Here is a 22,330-nt window from a genome sequence, read left to right as displayed (position 1 = left end):
GGACAGCCACTCACCCGTGGCTGTCTCAATCGCTGGCAGAATCTGTCAGTGGGCGTTTCTTAAACTTCTTCCAGCAAAGAAGCTCTTTGATGCCTAGCCTCCTCCTACTCTCCCTGCGCGAAAGCCTTCTGCTCAAGGAGGGCGTAGGCAGCGGAGGACCTCTACTCTCCCTGCTGGTCCCCGGCAAGGAGTCATGGGACCGCCTTGCCGCTTCCCCCATCTGCCCCCCTTCTCCACTGGTGCTACGCTGATTCTCTTCCCCAGAAGATTGGCTGCCTCTCCCAAACCCGGGACACTCTCCGGTCTCCCTCTGGATTTTGCTCTCTCCCTCCGGCACTGATGGCAGTTCCCTGACATCAAGTTATCAGTGCTGCCGTGAATTTAATGTTGCATTTCCTGACTTGGGTGTAATTTAATCCTTGGGGGAAAGAGTGAGCCTGCACCGTGCTATTTAATTCCTTAACCAGAGGAAGTGAATGCAGCTGCACTTATTTGCATAGTGGGGGATGAGCTCTTTTTTAGTAGGGGGAGGGGAATGACATCTGTTGAAGTGGAGCCCTGCTAAGATTGGGTAATGGGTTAAGAAGCAGAAGCTCTTCTCATAGCACAGCCACCATGTATGGCATGGATGGTGAAAACACAAAAGGGGGCTTTTTCTCCTACAGCATCCTATCTCTGAAACTTCCTCCTGGGGCAGATCAGGTCCTTCCCTGACAATATTCTGGCAGAATTTAAATATATTTCATTTGCCTTGGGTAAGAAGAAGACAGAAAAAATCAGGCACCATAGATTTCAAATAGTCATTTTAATTAATGTATATTGGATATGGTTTGATAGGGTTTTATGTTATTAGGTCAATGTTTCCTGGAAGGTTGTGGCTTGTAAAAACAACAACCACAACCTTCTGAGTAATCTGGTTCTAGTGTCCTTGAAGCTGTGGGGCATGGGTCTGTTTTGTCTACAAGTATCACTTCAGAGAAGCTAAGAAGATGCTCCCTCCCTTGTACAAAAGCTAAGCATTCTGCAAGCACAAGGGCAGAAGAAGAAGAAGAAGAGTTTGGATTTGATATCCCGCCTTTCACTCCCTTTAAGGAGTCTCAAAGCGGCTAACATTCTCCTTTCCCTTCCTCCCCCACAACAAACACTCTGTGAGGTGAGTGGGGCTGAGAGACTTCAAAGACGTGTGACTAGCCCAAGGTCACCCAGCAGCTGCATGTGGAGGAGCGGGGACGCGAACCCGGTTCCCCAGATTACGTGACTACCGCTCTTAACCACTACACCACACTGGAGAATTTGTGCCCTGAGCCCCATGTAACCCAACCTTCTTTGAATTTGCTAAGGGAAGATTAGGGATGCTTGAGATCAACACCCTAAAACATGGATGCCAACGTTCTTCAAAACTTACTCAACAGAATGCATTGTGTGATTGAAGTGGGGAGAAGTTGGAGAGAGAAAACTAGTTCTTCTTCCAGGGGGGCTTTACTGAAGCAATTCATATTAAAGAACTGGACAATTAAGGGAATATGTGCTCCATCAGCTTATCCTCATGAGCTTAATCAGAAGGGAAATAATTCTATGCAATCTGCAGTTGCCTGCATGGGACTGGAGGAATTCTGAGCTGTTCATGAGAGCAGTTGTAATCAAAGTCTGCTTCAGTGCTTTGCCTTGATTTTGCTTTTATTCTGGGACCTGCAATGTTTCTGCCTTCTGGTGCCACAGGTGTCACCTCCTGTTTCCCATTAATCCTTTCTCAGCACAGGTAAATAAACAGACTGTTATAATGGCTCTGTAAGGATCCACTGCTCTATGAAAGGCTGCATTGAACTTCACAAGACTTCACATTAGAATGACATCCTGCAAGAAAAGAAATACTTTTGCTTCTTCCATCGCATATCTGGAGGTCTCTGGGCCTTTTCTAACCAACACATTGTTCCCAGATTACCTTACTTCAAAACTAGGTAAACTGCACTTGGGGCTGTGACGCTTTGCATGTTAGATGTGGCTTCCTGGTTTATGAATGAGGTAACCCCAAACTACCTATCTCCTCCACGGTGTTATTTGAGATTATCCATGGATAGATGGAGAAGAAATTTACATCTTCTGTAACAATATGCAAACTTTCAAAATTTACACTTCTCTGAATTTTGCTATGTAGTTTCCCAATCAAATGATGTGCATATTAGGGTAAAGTGTGCATAAAGGTGATCAATAAGAGAAAACAGAATCTTAAATACATTTTATTAGGGGATATGGCTTGCAAAAATTGGTATATCCGGCAATATTGCATACAAAGACATGCATTATTGGTAGGCAGCCCCAGGACATTTTGCCACTAGAAGCAATATAGAAAATGCCACTCTGCCCATCAGGGCATGCAGGATATACAGAGGAGGTTGACAAATGCAGGCGGTAGTAAGCAGCACACTTCTCAGAAGCTGCCTAGCCCCACCCCCGAAGTCTGGACCCTGATGCCACTGCCCTACCTCACCTCATGAGTGAGCCAGCCGTGATAATAGGAGAAATTTTACTAAAATGCTAATATATCTTCAGGAGGACTGGTGCAGAAATGTGGAGAACGAAACCTAAGACTGGGAAAATTAGAATCTGAGACAAAACAAAATCAACACAATTATCCATCCTGAGCTACATGTCACAAAACCTTTAAATCCAGAGGAACAAAAATCCTGATGAGTCTGTGAACTCTTTCATGCCCTGCCCAACCTGGCAATTCACAGAAAAGAATAACTAGACATACTTCCCCCTTAGTTGCTTTATTCTCCGACAGATGGCGTGCATTATTATGGGGAAAAGTTGATAGTACTCACTGGTCCTTTTTTCTAACTGTCATTGCACTGCAACTCCATGTGGACGTCCAGAGAATGAAACTGCAGAGGAAATCCTATAGGGGAGGGAAGCATTTGTTGTCTTGAATTCCAAGCACTCCTAATCAGCACAAGTAGGAAGACATATTATCCAGACAATTGCTTGTGTTCCTCTGATTTGGAAGAGGGGAAGCAGCACGCCCACGTTTTCATCCAAACAAGACACCTAAATTGAGGTTTGGAGTTCAAGAAGAATTCAGAGTTCTCCTAATTAGTGCTTGCAGTTTTGTATATAGAGATCTTCCTTAAACTTTAAGAATCATGGTTTAAGACAGGGATGGCCAAGCTGCCACCCTCCAGTTCTTGTTGGACTCAGCCCTGGTCATCAGCCCCAGCCAGTATGGCCCAATGGTCAGGGATCAAAGAAACTATAGACCAGCAGCACCTAGAGGGTCACAGTTTTCCATTCCTGATTTACAATACACACATGCAGCATTTAATGATATAGCTAGCCCAGTGTTTCTCATACATGGATCTCCAGCCGTTCTTTGACAACAACTCCCATCATCCCTAGCTAGCAGGACCAATGGTCAGGGATGATGGGAGTTGTAGTCCAACAACAGCTGGCGATCGAAGTTTGAGAAACATTGGCATAGTCAATAACAGTCATCTTATCCTCTTTAACTGTGGGGGGGGGGGGAGTAACATAAACAAACAGATAAAACAACTGATAGAAAACAGTCAGTTTAAATGTATACAAGTATAAATCTCTCCAGCCTGGAGAAGAAATTTAGCTGAAAGGGTGATGCTTAAGGCTGTCAGAAGCTAAAGAAAAGCAAACATTTGAGATGAAAGTGTTACGAAATTGTAGCATTGCTACTGTCACATTGCAGAATATTTCCCCCTCCATGTCACTGAAGCTAAAGCATTTTGCCTTTCTTGCAGTGTCCTTGTAGGTTGCTCCAGGAAATCAAGCTGTCACAAGCATCTGGACCTCTTAGTACACAAATGGCAGCACATGTAATAATGGTAGCAAAAAGGCAGTGGCCTGTTCTGAGAATGGCCTCATTATCTTCAATACACAAGGCAAGAGGGTAGACTGAGAAGATGAAAAAAGAAGAGTTGCCATCAACAAATTTGCCTTCTCATGCCACAGATGCCACAGCCATTAAAATATACCTCAGGAAGCTGTTTGTTCTGCAGTAGCCAAATAACACTAGAAAGAAACATTTTATGAACACATTTTGTGAATTTTAGGAATGGCTGAAGGGAGCAGCGCAGAGACAAGACACGCCATGGTGCATGTGCAGCAGCACAACTAGACACCTTCATCTTCCCCCGGCTGCAGATGTCTCTTCAGCATTGGTCTCTAGCCACAAAATTTGTCAGGCTGAGAATATTTATAAATGCTATTCACAAAAACATTAGCCACCTCTTTATTTCTTAAAGCAAGTCCAGATTTCACATGTTTTAAAATAAAAATTGGGTGTGATCACAGATTGTCATGTTGTATCATCTATTCTTCTAAGCAGATCTCAGAAAAAATGTGTTCACATGTGTAGGGATTAGTGCAGTGGTGAAAAGGACTTCCATCACTAAGGAAGGGATTCCGCAAATGAGATTCCACCAACCATGACTCTGAATACCTTGTGATAAATAACAGGAGGGTTTTTTTTATTATTATTCTCTTCCTGTAAAAGTCTTGCATTAAAAATATATATACTGCATAATAGTTCTAGCTTTCTCAGCTTTAAAAGAGATGCACGACATCATCTCACATTCATTATTATCGTTAAGTCAGGCCTATAGAACTTTTCAGTGCATAATATACTTTGTCTCACTTAGCTATTTTGCAGCTGTGTTATACCAGCAAATTGTCTGTACTTCACGCAGTCACTCCATAAGCTGCTTGGTCTACCACATCTTCCTATCTCAAATATATAATTGTCTCTAGAGAACCATTTTTTACTCCTTCAGAAATCAAATACCACTGAGCAGAGAAGGAAAACATTCCATGGCATAAAAGCTGTTATTCCTACATCAAATTCAAATCAGTGACATTTTCCTTCATGCTGTACAAGCGGGAAAAACCTAGAGGTTGACATTTTATTTTGAAACTCTAAGTAGGTATTTCTAAAGCGACTAATATTTACATAATATGACCCAGCCCCTGGGGCTCATGCACTGATTCATCCATGAGCACGAATGGACACTACAAGTTGTCAACAGCACTCCTTGGCTCCCATCTCTTGTGTGGAGTTTTTCCTTCCTGCATACGATTGGACAATGACTCAGGGTGCCTTTAATTGAAGATTGGAGGAGGGAGAACTGATTTATGCAAAGCACTTGCTCCATCTCTTGAGTTATAGCTTTTAATGAAGGATACCAGAGTATCGTGGTTACTACTTCTCTGCTAGTTGTTGCACACTAGAATCAAGTTGATAATGACTAATGTTGGAGCATAGGGTATAGAGATTCTGTTTCAATGCACAGGAGTGGACTAGACAATTCCCAGGTCACAGCCAGTCTTATAAGGCTGTGAATATTCTGAAGCACAAAGCACTTGTTTTTCCAAATTAGAGCAACTCTGGGAACTGGCAAAGAGAAGGACTGAGGGGCCAGAAGGTGGCTTTGCACTGCTGAAAGTCTGTAAGGGCGGCAAAATGAATTTCCCTTCTCCTTTGCCTCCCTACTATGTCAGCTCAGCTGCTTTATGGTGGCTTATCTTTCCTGCTTATTAGCAATTGCAAAGTAGACTGTGCTTTCCTTTGTGGTCACTGTCCACATGGATCAATCAATGGATACCATTAACCTACTCAGTGTTGTCTCTGCAAAGGAAAGAAAGACAGTGTGTTGCTGCAGGGTGATTAAGCTATTTCACTCAGTAGGGATCCAGAATACACTCCTATGAAGAACATGGACATACCTAGAATAAAATAGAAGAGTATTGATATTGTAGGCAATAATCTACCTACCAGTTAAACTGGTTTCTTTCTTTTTTGTTTTTATTTTTAAGGAATTCAATAATTAATTTAACTAGTAGTTGATAAATCGGGGGAGGCGGGCGATCTCTTTTACTAAAATCAAACTTCAATGGAGAAAGGGAGGGAGGGTTACTGGAAAACTTGTCTACAAGGTATTGACTTTCCTGTACCTGCTCCAGAAGACTGAAGTAGTGCCTCGAAGTTCTGATTTCTCAATATAATCTTAAATAAAATAGAACCAAAGCAAGCCAACTACTGACCTTGCCTTTCCATTATAAATCTAGAATGCCATTACCAAGAAGAATTATACAGCATTAAAGCGTGGGCAGAGAAAAATCAAATCCTTGCTGCTTTTATAGAGCATCCTATTTCTGTATTGAGACAGCTCCGTGAGAAAGCTGCAAGGCTCTCTTAGCAACACAGAACAAAGTACAAGTTGATTTCATTTACATAGGCATAAACTTAGAATAATTCCCTGGTGTTACCCCATCAGTGCAACCCAAGTTGAACTGCCAGCTTTTTGTGTGTGGGAGATTCCCCTTTCTTCCTATACTGAGGGCACCCATTGACAGACAAGAAAGACAAAAGCTTTATTGTCTGTGACTGTTAATTTTGTTCACACATGGACTGCATTCACACACAGTGATCAAGGAAAGCCCAAAATGTGGGCATGTAATACATGATTGCAACATTTGAAATGGCACGTGCCACATGTAGCCACCAAGTTTTAGGCTAGCGAGCAAGACACCGATCATAGCAAGGGAGTGTGACATTCTTGCTTGATCCCTGTATAGAAGTGGTGTCAAAACAGCAGCTGCAAGAGAAAGCAGGGCTATGCTAGCTGCTCATTTCTACCTGTAGGTCAAGGAGTTGCAGGCAGAAGGGCCTGTTGACTACTGTGGTGGTAAAGGGAGAGTTGATAGCAGGCAAAAGGTAGGCAGGCCTGTGGAAGTTTGCACTGTATGTTTCGAGTTCTCTGCCATGAATTAATGGATTGATCTTGGGGTTTGTCTTGTGGGATGTGAAACACAAGAGCAGTCAAGTACAACATCCCTAGAGTGGACATAAAAGGGGATGTCTGGACCAGCCAGTTGAAACTTCCTGTTTCTCCTGTCTGGGACAGAATTCCTCTACATGTGACCAGAGGTGGGCATGGCCTCACCTGTGCAGGTAACAAAAGCATAGGACTGGCCACCATCTCTCTCTCTCTCCAACTACTTTCATTGAAGAAGCAACATCTGCTTAGCCAAAGATGCTCTCTAGGCTTCCAGCCAAGAGAGAACAAAGGGACTGTCTCTTTATGGGATAGTTTCCAGGTGTATGTTACTTTTCTAAGCTAAGTATGCCTTCTGGGATCCAACTGTGAACAGAATGTGAGTGAGTAAACTCTTTTTATACTTTTATGAAGACTGTGTCGTTTCTTATCTTTTATGAGGGAATAAAGGGAAAATACCAGGACAGTTATTATAGAGGCTGTAGCGAGCCTGAGCAAATGCATCCTCTGTGAGTTTAAAAAGGGGAATGTTACTCTGCTAAATTGTGGAACTTGTTAACACAAGTTGGAAAGGCTATAATCAAACAATATATCCTCTCCTGCATCCCTGAACATTCCCACAAGTCTTAGCCTCTGTGTTCCCTCCCTGTTCAATGGACCAGCATTTACCAGAAGCCTAACTCCTTGGCCATATAATTTAATACAAAGGCAATGGCTTTGTTCACTTTCTTGACATGCACCCTGCATGAATGTGATCACTTGCTTCCTCTCTGTTGCACAGGCTGTGTGACTCTAGGAGGGGACTGATAAAGTGTGTGGAAAAGGTATCCCTTGGCTGCAGTCATCTTGTAAGCACACAATTGTGGCCCTCCAGGTGTACTTCCGGTGGGCTATGCTGACTGGAGCCCAACAGCATAGGGAAAGGAGCACAGGTTTTCCATCTCTGCTTTAGTATTCAGGGATGGGAATCTGTGATGTCATTGGAAGATGAAAGAAAGGTTAGCAGCAACTCCAGACTATCCTAGTTGTCCCTTTCTACCTCTGTGGCAAGGAGCTGCAACCAGAAGGACCCCATCCGCGCCAGTCGGCATTGCCAATGGGCAGGGGCAAGGGCATACCTAGGGGTTGGTCAGGTTGGTCCCAAGGGTGCAGGTCCAGGGGAGAGCTGCAAAAACAGCGCCCCTCCACTTTGGCTCAGAGTGGCCAGGAGCCACGTGCTTTCCGGGCCGCTCCTTGCCAAGGGTGCCTCATCATGCCTCTGGCTAGGAGTGGTGGGTGCTGCAGTTCAGCAACCTCTGGAAGCCAGACGAGCAGAGTTCGCTCTGCAGCCTTCCTCCTCTCCCAGCTCTATAAAAGTTCCATTTAGCTTTCGCTTCTTCCGTCCCAAAGAGCCATCCATCATCGCGAGCAAATGGCCCGACAGGTCTGCTCCAGGGCTGGCTGCCCATCAGAATCTCTCCTCTCCCTGCGGAAAGCAGCGGCGTCCAGACTGCGCACACCAGGGGGGGAGGGGGAGGAGGAGGCGGGGCGGGGCGGCCAGTGGGAATCCGACGGCGCACCAATGGGGAGGCGCTTTGGAGAGCAGGGGCGTGGCCGCGGCGCTCGGGTCGCTCTGTCAGGCAGGCTCCCAGGGCTGCGAGCGCCGCCGCTGCAGGTGGGGAAAGGAGCGTCAGGAGGAGAAGCCGCCCGGCTTGGCAGCTCGCTCGCTGGCTCTCCCGCCGTCCTGAAGGGTTTCCAAGCGCGCCCCGGAGCCGCGCCACCCTGGTGCCTCGGAGCCTGGGCGAAAGCTGCCGCCGGCTGGCGCCCGCGCTACTTTCCCAGGAGGAAGCGGCCAGCGGGGGCTGAGCGGGACTCTCGGCGGCCGCTGCTGCTGGCGGCGGCGGGTCTCTCAGGTGAGGCGCCTCGCCGCTTCTTGCTCCTGTCCCGCGCGGCCAAGTCTGAGGGAGGGAGGGCGGGCGGGCGGGCGGCGGACCCGAGCGGCTTCTGCTCGATGCCTCGCCGGAGAGCGGCGTCCTGCCCTTGGTTTGAGGTCAGCGGGAAGGGCTGGGCGAGGGACAGATGCCGCGCTCGCCGCCCTGCTGCGTCTCCGTCCGGCGAGGAGGCGGTGAAGGGAGCGAGATAGGTATCAGGGGAGCAAAACATGCCGCGGGGCGGGGGGGGGGGCGCCTTCCACTCCGCCGCCGCCGCCCGGCTTCCCGCAGCTCCGCGTGGGCTTCTGGGGAGCGTCTCTTCTCCTCAGCGAGTCTCTCCGGCCGGCCGTGCCGAGCTTAAGAAGTCCATTAACCTCTCGCTCGCGCTCTTCCCCCGCCCTTCCCAGCTCGGCGCTCGGCTCTGTGTGTGCGCGCGCGTGAGTGTCTGTAATCCTCTCGGAGTCCTGTCCCCACCCAGCCGCAGCCGCAGCCCTGCCGTCCTGGATGCCGCTTCTCCTTGCCCGCCCGCCCGCCCTGCCCAGCGTAGCCCCTCGCCTGCTTCCCGCGCCTTCTGCGCTCCCCGCTCTCCAAAGAGGGACGAGCCCGTTGCTGGAATCAGACAAGCCGGGAGCGCAGAAGCAGCAGCAGGAACTTTGGCTCCGGGAGGGACTTGCTGTTCGCCCGTCTGTTTCTCGGAAGCCGGCGAGTAAGCTTCGCGTTTTGATTTTCGTAGCGCTTGTGGAGCACAGCTGAAAGGGTGAGGATCTCTTCACTTCGTTCACCTCTTTCCAAAGGGCTTTTCACCTGCACGCTGAACTCTGGCAGATGTTGAGATTTGCTGCACTCGAGCAGGTGTTCACCTCCCTCTGCGCTCCGTGAGATGTGCGCGTGAACGGGAAGCAAGCGCTCTGCATATTTCCATCCCTCTTTTTAATTTTTATTTTAAGTAAATTCACCTTTGTACTGTGCGTAGATCTGTAATATTCAGTACAAGGATCTATGGAAAGGAATGGTAGGAAATGAATGACTTCAAAACAATGCTCGTCAGAGCTGCAACAAAATGTTGCAGTGTGCGGTGCTTCTGTCCAGGATTTCAGCCTCGATGCTCCACTCTGTTGTTTCCTCCCCTTCACCAGCAGCCTACCAGCATTCCCCTCAGTAGTCCTCATTCAGTTGTTTTGGGCTTCCTCTCCCAAAGCTATTTTCCTCTCTTCTGCAAGACTGCAAACCTTGGGGTTTCCCCAAACTGCTGATGCCTCTCCTTTGTGTGTGAATGGTGCTATTTTGGCTACATCCAGGTCAGCACTAGGACGGATGAGTTTGGTTTTAGCATATGTCTGTATAACTGATATGATAGAATGTGAGGGATGCAACCATGGATAAGCACTGGGGGAAGATCAAAGTCTATTAGTATCACCATTTCCCCCTTTGTCCTCCCCGGAATACTAGAGAAAACCATTCAGGGAGTGTGGATTTTTCTGTCAAGGGAAGAGGGGAAGGGCAAAGCCAAATTGTACTGTGTGAATTCTCCGCAGTTCCACTGCTTAGGTTGTATTGTAATTCCAGTTATTTCATTAAGGGGGACAGGACTGAAGCAAGCTAAACTCCTAGATCTTGGCAGAGTGCTGGGCTGGACTATGGATTGATTCTCTTCTGGAATGAGTTGACACACAAGATTCTTGCTGTCTCACCCACCAGGAGTTATAGTGCTCTAATGTATGAAGAGACTATAGGCACTCTGTGGCGCCATCTGTGGGACAACAACAATCAGATGACAACAATTATTAGACACTATAAGAAGGTTGGAGTCACAGCATTGATAGAAACATAAGCAGGAGGAAATGGCCTTAACAGATGTGTGCGTGCGTGCGTGCGAGATGATTTGCTTTACAAGAATAAACTGTTGGCTTTTAGGTGGTATGGACTTACTATTGACTATACTAATCATATATGAAAGTATTCCCGTTTTTAGTGATTAATTTGTAGGTTAAATAATTAAGTTTTAATGCATAGACTGCCTCCTTCCAAATTGTGAAACAAGTTTCAGTATTTGTTTTGCCAAAATGCATAATAATCTTTTTTTTTGGTAATAATGAAGATATAGTTGTTAACCACAATCTCTCTCCCTCCCCTCCACCTCCCCCTCTCCCTCTTCAATCCACTGTTGTATCCCTTCTGTCTTCCATTTGTCACTTTGTTAAAAGTTATGGAGTACTGTTTGTAAAAGAAAAAAGAAAAAGTTACTAGGTAGCAGCAAAGTCTTTTACATTTTCAACTGATAAACACACACAAACAAACATACACACAAACATACACACACACTCTAAATTTTCATTTAATGGATTTACATTCATTACATTTTTTAAAAAAATGTAAATATTTCAGTTCTAGTAAATATGTGATTCCTTCCATACAGCTTGATATTCCAGGGAAACAGTAAGGAAATGAAAATAAAGTTAGCTAGGTAGAAAAATATATTTCATTTAACATTTGTTTCTTGCCTAGATTGCTTCCTCACCTCAACTCAGCTACTACAAATAGGAATTAAAAGAATGACTGAATTGGAGAAACATTAACTAATAAACATAGCAGTCTTCAGCTACTTTAGCTGTGAGGGGGCTGAAGAGTAAACTCTAAAGGGCCTGCCTTATCTGCAGCAGTAACTAGGATTCTTTTTTTAGTAAGCTCACTTTGGGGTTCTTCTTCTTAAAGTTGGACTGCTTCCAAGAGTGCCTGTTTATCTTTCTCTCTATAGAACACAGTTGCTCCACACACTGCTTGTGCGACATTATAGGCTGTGGCTGCCCAAGCTAATTGCTGACTGTCAGAGAGTGTTGTTAGATGTATAGTACTAATAGCATATGGGCATTTGCATTTCATTATGCTAAAGTATGCTAAAGACAAGGGAAGTGAGGGACTAGTCAGAGATCAGTCAACTGGGCCGGCTAATTGCAAGCCTAGAAAAGGTTGGGCTAGGATTCTGCTGAAGGGTGTTGTTTCAGAAGGGAAATCTGCAGACTGGATAGGGTTATGGTGCATCAATGGCTAATAATGATCAGAGTACAAACTTTAAAAGCTGTGCCAGCAGATTCAAGGTGCATTTTGCCTGTGTCAGGAAAGTTCTTGAGTCTTCAGTAATATTACACAAACAGCTGATTGCACTTGTGGATAATGCTGAACCTACTGCCTGCAATTACTGACTGACTTCAGTGAATGGGTCTGTGGCATGTTCAGAACATAAACTCTGATGTATTTTGCAAGACCCATTTCCTTATCCATTTTTCTAATGCAGTTAAAGAACTGGTGAGCCAAGAGAGACGCCCAACAAAATGTTGTGGTGTTGGAGCCTCACGTCACAGCCAGCCAGGGTATTAAGCATGCTAAGAGTCTTGGAGCAGCACTTGTAAGAGTCATTGCACCCCTCCCCCGACAGACAGACACATTATTTCACAGGCGAAGCAGATTTCGTGCCATATCTGAGCTTGCACTTGAACAGTACAATGTTTATTAATTACTAGAAAGCCCTTATTTCATGTGACTACTAGTATCTGTGCCTTACATTGATTGATCTGTGGATATGTTTAGATGGAGAACGGTTCCTGAACCCCAACGCTTCTATTTTTAATTTCACTGTATCTGCTTAAGTCTTTATGTATGTAATGGTTGCCATCGCCCAAATACTCAGAATGTTTTATAAGAGGCTAAATATAGCTTCATTATTTGCTTTTGTAATGTAAGCAACACCACATATGTTGTTGATCCCTGTAAGTTGATCATATTAGTGTCTCTTTATAGATCACAGCATAAATGCACTTCTAAAGGGGAGGAGGAAGGAAGCAGATCAATGTTTTAACACTGACACATTTTTAGCTTAACATTATTGTGAGTGACAAAAACATTGAACAAGATTGGGAATTAAATTTTGAACTCCTGTTTAGTCTGTAAAGTGGGTCAAAAGAGGTTAGAAATGCAGTTGTTTCAGAAATCAACTGAAATGCTTTGGCCTTATTCAGCAGCTGCCACTGCTGAATAATCCTGATCACACTGATGCACAGATAAGAGGTTTAACAGCATGAAATCAAGCAAAGAATAGAAAAATGGCAGTGACATTGATGATAATGAGGCAAAATCTGGGACTGACATTTTGAATTTTATGCCACATATACTATTCACTATTTTTCTTTTTTTAAAAAAACCCACCATAGTGACTAAAATTATTTCAAAATTTTGCTCAGAAGCCTCTTTAAACTAAATAAGACTTTCTTCTGAGTAACCATATAGGATTACACAAATAATGCTTATTTTTCTAATGATAACAAGCCTACTTAGAATTAGACGCATTGCTGAATGCCTCCAACTTTGTTAGATTGTGGGTAAAATCTGTAAGGGAACAATATGTCAGTTTTCTTTTTTTGAAGTGTGTGTGTAAGAGAATAACAGTGCAATCCTATACATGCCTATTCAGCAGTAAGCCCCACTAAATTCAAGGGATTTTATTCCCTGTTAAGTGGGTACAGAATTGCAGCCTCGTTTGCCCAACTTCTTTTTGGAGGGGGCTTGTTAAATACTACATTATGTTTAGAAATTTTCTGTTCTAGAGGCAATTTAGATGCATAATCCAAACATGAAATAATTCTGTGGTGTCCTTTTGTGTGTATTGTGTGTATGTTACAGTAAAAAAAGTAAACAACAAACCTCAATATTTGACTTTACTATTGAGCCTGTAATACCCTTTCTTGGGAGTAAGTCCCATAGACCTCAATAGGACTTTCTTTTGTGTAGGAGCATGACAATTGTGTTGTGAGTTGCTCACTAAAACCCTATTCAATATAGCTGCAGAATAAAGGTTTTATTGCTCTGTTTCCTTTTCCAATTTTTCCAATGTGCATATTTGGTGCGTATGATTCATTTATCGCTAAATCATTCTCACTTTTCTCATCCATACTTTGGATGGATAAAATATGAGTCATAATGTTCTAAAAAAAATCCAAAGCATTTTTCACACTTCTACCTGCACTATTTGTATTCTGCCTATTAACGAATGAGCTACCAAATATATAGTTCTACCATGAAGTGGGATAATGTGCTGCTTCTCTGACTATCAAATAAGTTGGGAAGTAATAGATCTTGGGCAGTTAGCACTCTAGGCCAATAACAGATATTTCAGCAAAAAAAGGGGGGGGGGAGAAGGTGGGTTGATGAAGGGTTCTGTTATACATTATAAAAATAGCATATCCACGGTGCTCCAAAATATTCACAGCTGACGTGATACCTGAAAATTTGTAATTTCAGTGTCGGCTGAAGAAGTAATTGCCCCTAAAATTGCTGCATGGAGCTGAACCAACATTTTCAGCTTCATAACTTTTGTTATACAGAGATGGAGATGGTACAAATTGACAGCATATAACAGATAGGAAGAAGGTGCCATGTATGTGCTACTCCCCACATTTAGCCAAGGGACAAAGTAGATACAATGGCAGCCATTCTGTGTGGGACATTGAACAGTTCAAGCCATGTGGAAGGTGCTTCATCATCAACTTGACATCACTTCCATGATCAGACTACAGCAGAAATGCTTGAAGCTAGAAATTCTGGGAAGGTAACCCATTGGCAACTCACCCACTTGCTCCGTTTGCTGCAGGAAATCCTATAAAAGGATGATATCAGAGCCACTGAGAAGTACAGCAGAACCAGCAGGGAAGACTCCCCCTGTGCAGTGTCTGGCGCCTGTCACCCACCAAAGTCATTAAGGTGGTTTCAGCCTTGTAATAAGCCAGGCTGGAACAGATCTAAATCCAACCTGCAGCTGAGTTGCCACCACTCTCTCCTACACCTTACTCAAAAAATGGGAAGTTAAAGCCTAGCTGGTAACAAATAAGGATAGTGGAGGTGAAAGAGGGCTCACAAATCCTTCTTTTAGTATTGGAATTGGAACATAGTCCCCATGCAAGGAAACATACTCAGCTCTGGTACAGTATTCTTATTCAGCCAAGATGGGTAAGGATCCAAAGAAGAACTGTTTGGCTTCAGATCTTCAGGCATCTTGTCCACATCCTTAAGCTGAAGAAACAGGAAAACCAAACACCTGAGTCAAAGCTGTAGATACTCCGCTTAATGTGGAATCTAATTCAAATGTGAGCATCTTAACTGGCAAGATGTTTTACAAACTGGTAACAGCAAGCTAATGGGAGTTTAATATGTAACACCATTTAGGTCAGCTCTGAATGAATGTCAATCTGTTGGGATGATATAATTTGCTGGCTGTGTTGACATGAGCATCATCACTGCTACAGAGTAGGTTACAGAATGAGTTCTAACCCATCAAATTAGTCTTCAGATTTTCTCCACTGTTACTCCTGCTAGCTACCCTTTCATGTCATTGTTCCAAGAGAACCAAGAAGGCCGAACTTTTCACATTTAGAGGGTGCTGAAAGCCATTGTTCCAAGCACCCAGACCATTTCTCCATTCCATGATTAACCAGTCATATTCTCTCTGCCTTGGAGATCTTGAGGGATATGAGGGTGAGTCTACCACCACTGGTGGAGGAAGAGGAGTGCGGGGGGAACACACTGCAGCATGATCCTGGTGGGGTGCCATCACAGCTGCCCCCCGCCCCCGGTGCTGAGTGCCACGCCCCCAGGATGCACACTACGCCCCTGTGGGCAGTGCACCACACCCCTGGGATGCCTGCCAGCCCCGCCTGCTCCCCACCCCACCCCCCGGTGCCAGAGCATGAAGCTCCGCCACTGTCTACCACAGCACCCTGGGCTGTAGTAGGTCTCCAGTGAATTTCTTGAAGGTCTTGGATCCAGGAACAGCATTGCTTGGGCCGACATTTTGCTTAATCTTGCTTAACCAAATACCTTCCACCACGATGCAGATGCAGCAAAGGTTAAAAGCACCACACATAACCTTTTACTAGGTTACAGAGCCTCAGGCATGTATGAGGATGGTTGTGTATACCCCCAGGAAATTGCAAAGTTTCAGCAGGGTTGACTGATTTCATTCTTGTTTATTCCAAAGCATTCCTAACTCCAGTTTATTTATATTGCTCTAATAAAATAAATGTGCATATCCAAAATGCATGAAGTATTCTGAACAGTACAATTTTATGTACTATTTTTTCTTTTGAGAAATATATGTATGGCTCCAGAAATTCTGGAAATGTTGAATATATCTTGCCCTGAACATTTTCTCAGTAAACTATTGATTTCAAATGCTTTGCAAAATATAATCACTTGATTTTATACTGGCTAGATAAAGCCTTTTGCTTGCTTGAAGAAAGGTAATATCAGGAAATAGATAGCTGTTCTGTTCTCCTATTGTAGCTGAAAAGACTATTTGGAGACATAAAGCCCTCTTCATTGTAAGATAGAAGGCAAAAATTCCTGACACTGTAATGAAGATCAACAATTTACAACCTTCATTTCCCTTCCTTAAGAGAAAAAAGTTAATGCTGCTGGCTAATAAATTACCGAATGTATTCCATGCCCTAAAATATAGATTTTTTTCTTATATACAGCTTAATATATTACGCACACAAACCTATATGCTTAGGCAGCTGAGAAAGCATTGTTTTCAGTAGTTAGCAGCAAGTATTTTTCAGGACTTGGTAAGCGAACAGTGTGACTACAATAGCAAACTAATCCATTTAATCTCTTGTTTTGACAGCTATTTCAGGAATGTAAAGTAGAAGCGTAATTTTGAATCTCTTCAGATTTATATTTAGAATAAATGACAAGAGTGACACAGAGTTGGCACATCAGTGTTCCGTGAAGCATTTAGCTACTTGCTGTGCGGGGAGCAATTGGGCACTATAATGCCTAAAAAACAGTGTTCTTGCCAATGTGAACAGCTTCTCTTGGAGAACCCATTTCTGTAGCATGGCTTTCTGTCTGACCTATCATGGGCTTATCCAGTGAGAGCTAGTGTGGTGTAGTGGTTAAGAGTGGTAGACTCGTAATCTGGGGAACCGGGTTCGCGTCTCCGCTCCTCCACATGCAGCTGCTGGGTGACCTTGGGCCAGTCACACTTCTCTGGAGTCTCTCATCCCCACTCACCTCACAGAGTGTTTGTTGTGGGGGAGGAAGGGAAAGGAGAATGTTAGCCACTTTGAGACTCCTTCGGGTAGTGATAAAGCGGGATATCAAATCCAAACTCCTCCTCTTCTTCTTCTTCTTATCCAAATTATGGCCTTAGCACTTGATTAGAAATATGAGTTGTAGGGGTGCTTGAGGAATGCAGACTCCTCTTTAGGTGTTGCAACTAGAGAAAAGTTAATACAGACACAGCACACAAAATACAGCAGGGATAAGCACACTACGTACCTTCATTTTTTTTGTCCATAGTCATTTTTGACTCATGGAAGGTGATTGCCTCAAGCAGGGATTGTTTCATGCCTGTGGAGGTTCTCCACATCTTTTAGAACTTTGGAAAATCATGAGAAACCTCCATGGATAGATTACCATTCCAGACAGTCACCTTCCACAACTTGAGCAGTAATGAGAACAGTGATGGCAGAAGCATGTAGCTACTGGCCTGTCCCTGCTTGACCCCCCTCAATTATTTATTTGCTATACACATGAATGACTATAATAGTAGAGTTCTGAGCGTCAAACAAAGGATGGGAAATCAGTTTAAAAACATGTTTTCCTTTGTGAATCAGACTCACTACTAATGATGATGATGAAACATGATGGGCAAGGGGTGGACTAGGCAGAGTCTCGCTTTTTGAGGTTATGCACTTGTGTTTTAATTTGTAGAGCAGGAGGGCTTTGTTTTTGTTTTAGAAAAAGGAGGAACATTAAAAAAATAGTGCCATACACTGTTCATGTAGCACCATCCATTTTGTCCCCATTATTATTAGTATTATTATATAATTATTTATACCCCACCTTTTTCCCGATCATCACAGATAGCGAAAACAAAAATGTTCTATGGCGATGTAAAACAAGTCACATTACTTTTACTACTACCTCTGCTACTATTCTAAACTGGACACGCACAGCTTACTATACTGTGCCTATAGCCAACTGAGGAAATGTAAAAGTGGCCTCTGGGTGGCAGTTAAGAAGTCTGAGTTGACTCTCGGTTTTTGTATGCACTCAGTGTTTTAGTGGCTCAGGACAGGAATGTTTTAGGATATTTCTCCCCTAAGTATATTTTATATTGCTGCTGTCTTGTGTGAACCTTAAGGGTTCCCTGAGCTTGCTGCTTAGCAGACAAGTAACTACTGCTTTTGGTACATGTCCTGGGTGGTTTAGAAATTTCCAGGTATATAATAGTGATACTAGGTGATCGTCAGCTAAGTTTTACTCAGAGTAGACTCACTGAAATTAATGAGCACAACTATGTTAAGGCCAAATTAACTATGTTAATTTCAGTAGGTTTACTCTGACTAAAACTTTGTTGACTGCCATCCAGTGTTTTGGCTTAGCTTGGAAATTCTTATAGGGTTTACATTTTATGCAGTGGTATATATTTTCCAAGGTCAGCTAGTTTTAGGCCTAAGATAACAGATGGGCAAAACTTTCAGATTGACTGTGACAGATAACACAATAACACTGGCTTCTTGGAACACTTGAAATCTTTGCACTGTTACATGCACTCTGTTTTTGAATATATTCTAATTCTGACCATGATCTGAGAACATAACTAGTAGTGATTAAATATCAAAGTCATCAACTTGTTTCCAATACAGCTTTTTAAAGTACCAGTTGTTAGTTACTTTTCCTCTTGTTTTGCCTTTATCCTAGAAATCAGGCGTGCCAATTACAGGGGGCTGAGGGGTCTTCAGCCCTCTCAATATCTGGAGTAAGAGGCCGGGGCCCCTGAACGTTGAAGGGACAGAGGAGGGCAAGCACAGAGCCCTCCTCCTGAAGTGTTTTGTCTGTTTATTTGTTTTGAGCCACCTTCCTGGTGTGCCTTTTCCTTACAATGTCAATCTTTTGGTTCTTGCTACATTTCTTGTCCAGCTCTTTTATTCCAATTCCCAGAACATTGTGTTATCCTTAAGGACTTTTTTCTCCTTCTGGCTTGAATTTAGAACAAGTTATTGCTTCAATCTTTTGGCTAGTTTGCCTTGACCAGACTCCCCAAATTGACATGTTCCCTCAGCCACAATCTTTGTGTTATAACAATGTTCTTTTTCATTCCATGTCTAGCTCATTGCTCCTGCACTATTATCGACTCAATGCAGTATTTAAGGATATTATCTTGCTCATTTTTTTGGTATCTCTAATGGTGTCTCTAATGGAGCTGATGTCTGCAATTAACTGATACCAGCACTTGACTGTTATCTTTTAACGTATTATTTATAAACCGGTGACATTGCTATTAAATTACTAACTTGTTTCCCCTCCCCTTCTTTTTTATGTGCTGACTTGTACGATTCACTGACTACTACTACAATGTTAACATACTACAATGGTCTGGTGATGGTCATCATATCAAAATTATTGGTAAGTTCTAAAAAAAATGTAATGGAATGAATATATTTTTCTCTGAGACATGAAAAATGGCTCTTTAGTATTTCTAATTTAGAGGAAAGTGTGGTTTAGAAATATGTTTGTGTATGCATATATGAATGTCATATTTATGATATATTATGCCATATTCTCTGCTCATCCACACCCACATTTTATGTTTGCGTTGGCCAGTAGTACTGTTTGGGGAGATTCTCACTAATAGCAAGCATGCACATGCCTATTGCTTGCTGTATTGGGAACCACAGACATAAAATTAGATGTGTATTTTGCTACACATCTGAATGTGTAGCAGAATAAGCATAGATTTAATCTGTTCTGTATTTCTCTCAATGGCAGTGTATTCTAAAGTACATCTGAACGTGCATCCACATCTGTATTCTTGTGCAGCTAGTCATGTATTAAACAATTTTTTAAAAATGTGTGACTATAACTATATCAGGGGCACCAGGTTTAATAAGTGATATGATAAGTTCACGAAGTTTCAAATCCTAGTTGAATAGTTAAGGATGGTGCAGCAGTATGTTCAGTGTCTTAAATCTCACTGAACACAGTCTGAAGGCACATTCTGCTGTCACATTGTTAAAATTAAGCATGTATTTTAATGATATATGAGAGATGTTACTTTTGTGTTATTTAAGTACATGATTTAGTATGGTTCCCTAGATTCCAGAGTGCAGTTTGTAATTTAATTGCCAATATTTTTCAGTTGCATGAAAATAACTGGGAAATGTGCATAGTTGTTTGGTTTAATTTTCTGTGATACATTCTAAATGTGCATTGATACTGCTACAGAGTGTTCTTATTATCTTAGATTTATATTAATTGACTGCTTGACATATAAGCTACAAACAAATAATTTTTTATGTACTGGTTATAAATCCACAAGTGCAAATATGTGTAGTGTGTCTCTTAATCTTTTCATATCCTAGCTCTGTATTTGCGGAGCTGCTTGTCTTATGGCTTTAATATGAGGTCATGGTGCTGGAGTTTAATGATGCTCATCATTTTTCATATGACCTTTCATGCTAGTTGAGCATATGTTGCTATGCTGCTTTAGGGGACAATCCAAACCTATTAAGATCAATGGAAGTTTTGCCATTGACTACAAGGGATGCCATTTGCACCTTTAATCTCTTCCCTGACCCATTCTATGGGATTGTTGTTGTTTTTCTGATATGTGGCTAGAAATGCAGTTAAAGTGGCTTTCCTGCATGACTGGTGCTAGGTAATTTCATGACTGAGTAGCAGTGAGTCCTGTAAGTGAACTGCTGCAGATCCTTCTTTGAAGCAAGGAAGCCTTGATCAGCTTGAAAGAGTAATGGTTCCTGAGCTCAGGAATATACATGTTGCGTATTTCTTCACTTTATTTGCTCAACATCTGAATCAAAGAGTCTACATTTCTGAGAGCTAACTGTTTTGTTTTTATATTTGTTAATATTCTGCCTAGGAGTGTATGATAGTAGCATTTTCTGTGTTAAAGTACATTTATAATGTTTCACTGCATATTGCATTATGGTCATGCAATGATTATTAAAGTGAGCAATTTTGCTATCTTTGTTCAGCTGTACCTGGGCTAACTCCAGCAGCTACAGCAGTAGTGGGGTTTGTAAAACAACAACAAGAAGTAAATGCAGATTTTGTCTTAAGATAGAATGAAGTCATCTTGAAAATATGAAGAGCCATATATTTCTCTCCATGAAATAATAGGAATGCATGTCATGTCTAGAGTAAAAGAACAACAGCAAAAAAGAGATTAGAGGAATCCCAGGCTTGAATGACAAGCTTGGCAACAGGAGTATGTTCTGTGTCTGATAACAGCGAAGTTCATTAGTAGAGCTGAAACAGGTTAACTGTAATAAGCATATGCATTCATTGGAAATGTGATAAGACCAGTTATGCAACATAAATGTGATTTACCTCAGTATCATTGCAATACACCTGGACATCTTAATTTTATTTGAGTGCTGTGTTCCAAGTCCTGCATGATGCAGACCTACCTGAAGAGGTTTTGCAGGCTGATAGCAAAGCAAATCACCTGTACCATCTCTGCTCTTGGTAGTGCAATGTAGTGTCACCTGTGGCTTTGCTTCTTCTCTGTTGAGAACTAGAATGCAAACTACCCCAGCTTTACCCCTCCAGATACTTTAGACAATTCCCATCACCATTGGTCATGCTGACTGCGGATGTTGGGAATTGTACTCTAAAATATATGGCCTACACCAAGTTAGGGAAGGCGGTCCTACAGCATAATGAAATAGCTAGCTAAATGGAGAAATTTGTTTCTGGTCTAGTCCTTTTCCCATTCTTAGTCCACCAAGTCATGCAAATCCACATACAATAAAGCAGTTCCTGCTGTGAGATGATTGAACTCAGTGCATCAGGACTGAAAAGGTAAACAGGCTCAGGTGACCCTTTTGTGCTGGGGTTTCATTCCTGGCCCCCGGGTGCATTGGCAGAGTGTGCATAAGTGTGCCTTGGCCCTTTCTGCCTTCTTCTGGGTCCAAAAGGACCTGTGCATCAGCAATGGTGCACTAATTGGATGCGTCTAAAATGGTCCCTCCTGCAATCATTATTTATTATTTTTAAATATTGATTTAGTACTCTTTTGGACAAAGCCCACCCAAAACAACTTAAAAGCAATAAAAAGTTGAAGTATATTTTTTTAGAAAACCTAAAAAGTATTACTAAGATCAAGAATAAAGCAGATTTACAAAGTTAAAAACTAACTCCAAAAACATAATAAAATTCCATCCACCATCAGTGACAGGGACAAACAAACAAAAATTATTCTGGGGTGACCAATCAGAACACCATCAGATTATTTAAGGCCTTCAAAAAAATCTGAAGTGTAGGTACCTGCTTCAGCTCTACTGGGAAGAAGTTCAAAAGGTGTGGAGTCAGCACAGAAGAGGTTCTCTCTTCCATGCTTATCACTGTCAGAGACCTGGTTGGTAAAAACACCAAGAAGGCCTGTGATTGTGATCTCTGTGAAGGCAGGATGGTATGACTGAATGTGGTCTATCAAATAGTTCAGGCCAAAACTATTCAGGACTTTAAAGGATAAAATAAAAAAGGATAACATGTTGACATCGGTCACTGTGATGTTTGGGCTGAAGAAAGCTTTTGAAGCTC

General features: G+C 42.7%; 1 long non-coding RNA gene across 1 annotated transcript; it reads right to left on the bottom strand.

Moving 5' to 3' along the window:
• Nucleotides 1–2,221: 2,221 nt before the first annotated feature.
• Nucleotides 2,222–7,952, bottom strand: LOC308481134. Its single transcript, XR_013988470.1, has 2 exons — nt 7,919–7,952; nt 2,222–4,468 (listed from the first exon to the last, which is right to left on the bottom strand). It is a non-coding gene; the product is annotated as an uncharacterized lncRNA (long non-coding RNA).
• Nucleotides 7,953–22,330: the final 14,378 nt, after the last annotated feature.

This window comes from Podarcis pityusensis, assembly GCF_964106645.2.
Source record: "Podarcis pityusensis genome assembly, chromosome: 7".
Lineage (NCBI taxonomy): Eukaryota > Metazoa > Chordata > Lepidosauria > Squamata > Lacertidae > Podarcis > Podarcis pityusensis.
This window is presented reverse-complemented; position numbering and strand designations above follow the sequence as displayed.